This window comes from Alosa sapidissima, chromosome 20 (genome assembly GCF_018492685.1).
Source record: "Alosa sapidissima isolate fAloSap1 chromosome 20, fAloSap1.pri, whole genome shotgun sequence".
Lineage (NCBI taxonomy): Eukaryota > Metazoa > Chordata > Actinopteri > Clupeiformes > Clupeidae > Alosa > Alosa sapidissima.
Window position 1 is genome coordinate 27,135,324 of NC_055976.1, and position 7,327 is coordinate 27,142,650.

The 7,327-nt window shown below is 40.4% G+C and overlaps 1 long non-coding RNA gene across 1 annotated transcript; it reads left to right on the plus strand.

Annotated features, from left to right (window-relative positions):
- Nucleotides 1-217: 217 nt before the first annotated feature.
- LOC121694376 lies at nt 218-2,368 on the plus strand. The gene is made up of 3 exons (XR_006025738.1): nt 218-929; nt 1,226-1,260; nt 1,461-2,368. It is a non-coding gene; the product is annotated as an uncharacterized LOC121694376 (long non-coding RNA).
- The last annotated feature ends 4,959 nt before the right edge of the window (nt 2,369-7,327 follow it).

Consider the following 7,327-nt stretch of genomic DNA (forward strand, 5'->3'; position numbering starts at 1 on the left):
TCATAGCTTGTAACTTCTATGCACCACACACTTAATTGAAATTGACACCCAACTGTATACAGGGTAGGCAGTGGGATAGATGTAAGCGAGCTTACTGAGCTGGAGTGCGTTTCCCAAAAGCATCGTTGCTAACTACGGTAGCAACTAACATGGTTGCAACTATGTAAGTACGACACAACTGTTCCCCAAAACGATAGTGTGAACTATGGTGGTGGAACTTACATAGTACGATGCATCGTGACACTGCGTCAGTGTTTCCCAAAACCATAGTAGCAACTAACGTTCGCAACCACTATCGTAAAGTTGTGTAGTTACAGCTACACCTCTCGACCTGTAGTATGTAGTAAGAACCATAGTAGACGACGTAACCCTGATGACGGAACACGCAGAGGACAGATGGATGAGAGGTAGCCATTAAACGATCCCATAACATTGCTGTGGGATACCATACCATAGCATTGCTGGAAGCTACAATTGCACATTACTGGACAACGTTATGTGGTACAGTGGAAAGTGAAGTGTTGTGGAGTTAGACCACAACAGAGCGGCCTGTGGTGAAGTGCTATGGTGACCGCAATCATCTGTGTTGTTATTATTCGTGAATTTACATGTAGCCTAATGCTAATGTGTCAGCACAGATTCTTTCGAACACCCGTTAAGTTAAGTTATCTGGTGATAAAGCTTTTGAATGCCAACGGTATTGTTATGTGAGGCTAGCATTGTAATTGTTATAAAAGGATAACGTTACATTGTTGTCGTATGTTAGTGTGTTTGGATGAAGCATCTGCTAATCATACACATAGCTAACGGTATATGGACTCTACAGCCCATTATGATGTGGTGAAGTGACTGTGCTGTGGCAGAGACTGTAGCGTGTGTGCTTTACATGAGAGAGGTCAGGGGTTCAAGACTGAGTCGATGGGTGTGAGGTGAGTATGCCTGTGGAGTGGGGTTTGTGTTGTATCTTATCTGATCACAAGCTATGTTTAGCGGGTGTATAAGTTAGGCTAGTCTCAGTTATTATATGATCTTGATATTTGAACACATGAATTACGCTAAATTATGTTGGTACAATGACAGAATGCTGCTGTGAAGTTGAGTAGCCTCTCGCTTGGAGAACTTTAAGACCTCAGGCTCTGGGACTTAAGTGAGCATGCAGAGTGCTGTGGTCAGTGTCAAAATGTGACATGATTTTCACTGATTTAACTTGTCCTTCATGGCCCAGGTATGGGTAGGCCTGTCATGGGAGGCGGAAAAATGGTAAGTTGCCTTTGCTTTGTGACCTTTCAATCTGTGTATGTATTTTGATGTCATGGCTCATAGGGAACATGTGTGTGTGTGTGTGTGTGGGAGGAATCATGGGGAGAAAGTGATGGTGGGAAAGTGGCAGGGAATTGATTGTGGGGTTTGGGTGTTTAGGGGCCAAACATATGTGCAACTAATTCCCAGTGTGCTTCCAGGCCAGCAGGAAGGTGTGCAGCAGCCACTGGAATGACCTCTTCCACCTCCTCCACTAACAGCTCCTCATCAGCCGGCAGTGGGATGTGATCCTGAAGGGCCATGTTGCAGAAGCGCCGCCACTAAAACTACACTGCACGCCTTTGCAGGATGGAGCTTCAGGCCACCAGCGGATTTGCTCACACACCTTTCCACATGCCCAGGGCCCTCTCCAAAACAACGCGGGTCCGGCTATGGGCGTTGTTGTATCGTGCCTCTGCCTCGCTGTTGGGCTCCTAGATGGAGCAGTTGACATGCTTGTATTATCATAGGGGGTTGATGGAATAAAGTAGGTCTTGAAATGTCAGTGCACTCAGGGAATATAGACATGCATTTGAAAACAACAGTATAGACTTTGCTACTATCTCAGCAGCAGAAGGCAACAACATGAGCAGCACCTACAATAACACTGTGTGTGTGTGTTTGTGTGTGTGTGTTAGTACAGCTGGCGCAGATCCTTCAACCATTTGAGCATTGAAACATTTGTGCTATGTGAACTGTCATTTTGTGGTTGTGATTCAACACACAACTTCATAACTACAATGGATAAAAAGTAATGGTAAAAAAACTGTATCTGTGCATTTAAAATATCATGAAATACTTGTGTGTGGTAACAGTATTCAGTTTTCAGTGTCACAATGAAAACACATAACAAGGGCAACATTGGAAAAATGCTGCATAAAGGCATGACAAAATCGCATTGAAATGAAGGGCAATCATACAGTAAAGTATTCATTTATATAGCGCTTTTAGAGTGAAAGAGTGAAACCCAAAGCACTTACACAACAACATGTTGTTCAACATTGTTCATATTACATATCCATATTTATTCTGCTCTTACTGTAAGGTAACTGCTAAGATACTGCACATATTTATATTTCATTTATATTACTCATATAAATCACCTTCTGCAAACCAACTGTATACTACTGTCTACACGGCACTATATGTCTTGTCCTGTCTATGCACCTGTCTATACTTTATATATCACATTGCACTTTTCTGCCTTTTTGGCACTTCTGGTTAGATGCAAACTGTATTTGGTTGTATTTGTACTTGTGCTCTGCACAATAACAATAAAGTTGAATCTAATCTAACCATGCCAATTTTCATACAACATAATATACATTTATCCTAAGCCTAGGCTAGTAAGCATATGGTCTCCAATCAGTAGTTAAAACTAGGACTACAGGTTCTAAACGATCATAGGAATATTTAGTGACTGAGCCTATCCAAGATTCCAAAACCATTGTTATATGATCATTATCTAGACTCGAACCTACGACTACAAGATCCGAAATGCAGAGGTCTATCCTTTCACGCCACCTCGTCACGCCACAACAAGCGAAAATATTGGCCAGTATTTAGCCTATAGGCTATTCGGTGTGTTTCATTAAATGTGTAACTTATTTGTTCACATTTGCTCGGTTGGCGATTTATGCTTCACTGATTAGGCTAATTAGTAGGCTACGTTCAATAGACTGTGACGTTATTATTACAATTATCATTATTATGTTATGCCTATTATTATTATTAATAGCCTAATATATATATATTTTTAAAAGCATACATAGCCTATGGCCTATTGAAATTACTGCCTATTCTTGTAATAAGTATTATTATTATTATTATTATTATTATTGATATTATAACTGCTGGGCCCAGGAAACGTCATGCAATGTCAAATTTCATTACTTTTACGTGACTTCATGCGTTCGGCTCTAACCGACAGAGCCCGACATTCTCCGAACACATCTGCAACCATTGTAGTCTGAACTATGTTGGTTGAAACCAACATGGTTCAAACTAACAAAGTACTATGTAAGTACGACGGTTTTGGGAAACAGTTGTAACTTACATGTTGGTTAGTTGAACGATGCATCGTACCACGTTAGTAAAAAGCTAACCTCCGTAGTTGTACGGGAAACGCAATCCCCCTGACTAGTTTATAATTAGCACTTTAGTGTTTTGTGTAAGGTAGAGGGTGAATGTATGGATTCCATCGTTTTCTGGTGGTATCTGGTTGTGCAAGACCAATTCAAACAGCATATGATCTATTGCTTGTGTTATTTGCCTTAGTAAAATATAATAGTCCTGCAGAATTTGCAAATGAGGAGATTACTCCCCCTTGGTTTTCCTGTGCAGATGATTTGTCTTTTCCTGTGCAGATGATTTGCCTAGAAATCTAGACGTGCCCCTAGCGGCAACTCTCCGTTGGCTTGCGAGCTCCAGAAATCGAAACTCAATCAGGCCAATGAAATCGTGTATAGAGTCGTTAGGTGGGCTTAACATAATGATTGATGGCAGAGTTGCGGTTGGCTTGAATTCCCTGCTACTTGAAAACAAATAAGATGGATGTTGCTGTTGGCGAACAGTGTGACACGAGTTAAGCTTTTATCAAGTTGGCAAACGTTTGAACTAGCCAACTAGCTCCGCTGGTGGGAAACGCATGGGACTCATAGCGCTGCTGCTGTCCTATTGCGTGCAGAGGGAATTTGAAAGACAACTGATTATCCCGCCCCTCGGACTGAGCACTGCGAACGGTGAGTGCCCAGACCCTACATTTTAATGTGGGTCTGGCTCGTCAGGCTAGATTTGTCTGGATTTTGGCATTGAGGGTAAGGCATATTTTTCTTGTCATTCCTCCAGGGCAATTGAGAGGGATTGATGATGGATTGCACCACTTAAAAAGAAACAATCACCTCACAGTCAGACAAATTAATTGGTATGACACTGTCAAATGGTTTCATGTTAAGAGAGGGAGTTGCTTATTTCGCAATCTAGTGGTGTTGCTATCCGAGTCAAAAGAGTGAACATCTTACCTTCATGGATTAAGACATTTTTGATTGAGTGACGTCACTAGGGGAGAGTCAACTAATCAGTCCAGAAGTCTGTTGTTGAGAAATGTGAACACAATGCACAGAACAATAATTAAGATGGGAAATCAGCGTGTTGTTGACAATGATCAAATAATCAGCTCCTCGATGGGAGCCTTTGTTTTGAAGGATTAGACCTGATTTAGACCTGATAAGAGGAAGTGAGGCTTGCGGTAAAACTCAATACTTCCTGGCGCCCTGTAAGCCCACTGCCGTCCCCGGGGATACCCACAATGTAGAGGCTTATTCTAGGCATCCGCAACGGATAGAAGTCCAATTTTGTCATTATATTTCAAGGATGACAGCTTTTCTTGTTTGACAGTCACAAAGAGTGTTTTGCAGAGAACTTCAGAGAACTGTCTGTCTGGTAATGGATAAGTCCATTAATAAACTGTAGAGGTGATTTATAACTTTACTTGTCTACTGTTATAGGAGTTTATTTAACCCCTGAATAAAACTGACTGATAAATCATCACACTGGACTCTTTCCCTATTCTTAATGTAACTATCATGTGATATGGTCACTAGTACCAGGTCAAGCTGGGTATTGTAGACAATATAACCTGGTTCTATCCTAAGACTAACTGGTCATTCCAATAGTAATTATGGGGTGAACTAGATGTGTAAAGATTGTCTTATGTACATGTAAAGTCACCTTCACCTTGACAACCACCACCTCTCAGTAAATAGTGACTACACAGAAGGATTCAGTATTCACCACTCTCAAGCTTTTACGTCTTCTTACAACCTACAATTTCTGACTGGCAGTTACAATTATCCTCAGTGGGCTATTACACCAACTACAGATCTCATGGATTGGATAGAAATTCAAAAACATTGCTGTATGAAAATAAAATCAAAATAACAAAGAAAAAAACACCAAGAAATAATAGCAATATTCCAAAAAAATGACTTAACTTTTAAACTAAATAAAACACATTTACATTGAAAACCATTGTACTGAAACCGTGTAAAGTAAGTAAAATAGCAATCAAAGGTATGCATACAGTAAGAGGCTATATCAATAAAAGATTAAGAGTTTGATTATGATTACACTAAGAATGTAAAAACTGTACTATATGTTGTACAGCTGAGCTTATTGCACAATTAAACAATGTTTCTACTTCCAATTAGTGAACAATAGGTCTCTGCAGTTTACACTGAGGAAGCTTGATTACAGGAAGTCCAAGTCAAGCATGGTGCTACGGGGAGATGAGTGCATCTCCCCGTACTGGTGTAGGGTGCCCTCAGTGCGATCTGCACCCAGGCCAAAGACCTTGAGCTGAGACCCTTCTCCATGCCTTTTATTACTCCCTCGTTGGCTCGACATTAAACAGGGGACCCATTATGAAAGGGGGCATTCATTCTTTCACTAATCAGCTGAAATTGCTTCCTCGATGCACCCTCTAATTTTCATCACCGAGGTCAAATGTTTTCCCCCTCAATTTTCTGGTTTTGTCCTCTATCTCATGGACACATGCAACCTTGTAGCGAGCGACAGCAACAAAAATGTTGTTTTGCAATGCAGATAAGGGTGCATATACCAAAGCAGGGAGGAATATGTTTTGTTATTAATGTTTATTATTACTAGAGCATATCATACCACAAGTGTCATACATTACAGTGTTTTGATTGTTCTGACTAAAAATAACCAGTAGTTGATTGTTGGTCTGTCTTTTAAATCACATAGTGAGACATGCCACCATGTGGGTGTCAAAGTATTACTTCAAGCCCCTTTTATAAACACGTCTACCAGTTGGCCTAGCAACAAGACAATTTAAGATTAGAAGGTCAGGTAATTTTTTCTTGAATTGAGTGCTTCGAAAGCTTTTGCCCATGTTGACAGCCTGTTTAAATGTTCATATTTTGCTTGGTCCTTCACTTACTTTAAGATCTATGTCAATTGCACTATGAATGGAAGCATGGCGAATTTTGCGATTGTATTATTTGTTACAGTTTGTTTTTCCCCCTTCCAGCGCCATTCAAACGCACTCGCTTGTCTGGTTGTCCTTGAATTGGCTTTCGCTTCTACAGAAATTTATAATGATTGTTGTCTTCTTCCTTAATAGTTATTATTTTATTTTAAAGAACTTTCTCGAACCCCCCCTCACCCCCCTTACTTACAGTGACATATTTTAATGATGCTCTGCCTTGGATTCAGGAATGAGTGTGTTTTGATTTGACTCTACATCATGCTTAGATAAGAATCAGGGCAACAGACTACAAAAATCAGACGCACAGTTCCTAAATCCAGAGGACGTGTTCAAATCAAGTGGATGTCATCTCCCTCTTACATCAAACGATGCATGGGTGATCTCATCCATACATGTATGTTAGAAAAACAAAACTAGTCAACCAAATCAAGTTTTTAAGTTTTCTTCCAGATTTAGCAGGTGTTACACAATGCTTCAGGTGTTATATTAAAGGCACCCTAGTCATTCTGATGGTAAACTAACCTGTAAGGGAGAATGGCTCGCCTTTCCAGCCCATCTACAGAGAACCTGACAGTATAGCAACTTTGCTTTCCCCCGACCAGAGAATCACAAATAAGAAACCGCATCAGATTGTTTTAAGTAACGCAATATTAGGTAATGATTTAGGTGTTGATCTTTTCATATGTTGGGACACTCCACAGACACTTTGCACTGTGCAGTTACCTATATCCAGTTAAGGACAGTAAATTATTAAAGGTGCTTTGCCACACAAAACCGTTTTTACTTGTATTTTTTAAAATATGTTAGGTCCATATGTGTTTGTGCTATGTCGTGAATGAATGTGAAAATGAACAGCTACCTCCTCTGTCAGCTCTAGCCACTGAAAAGAAATAAGCGGAGAAATCAGGCCAATTGCAAAAGCTCTTCAGTTTGACGTGGAATTGATTGAGCTCATTACTATTCATGAGCTCGCCCAGTTCAGAACGTGCCCACAGAATTTGTTTAGCTCTGTGACTGTGA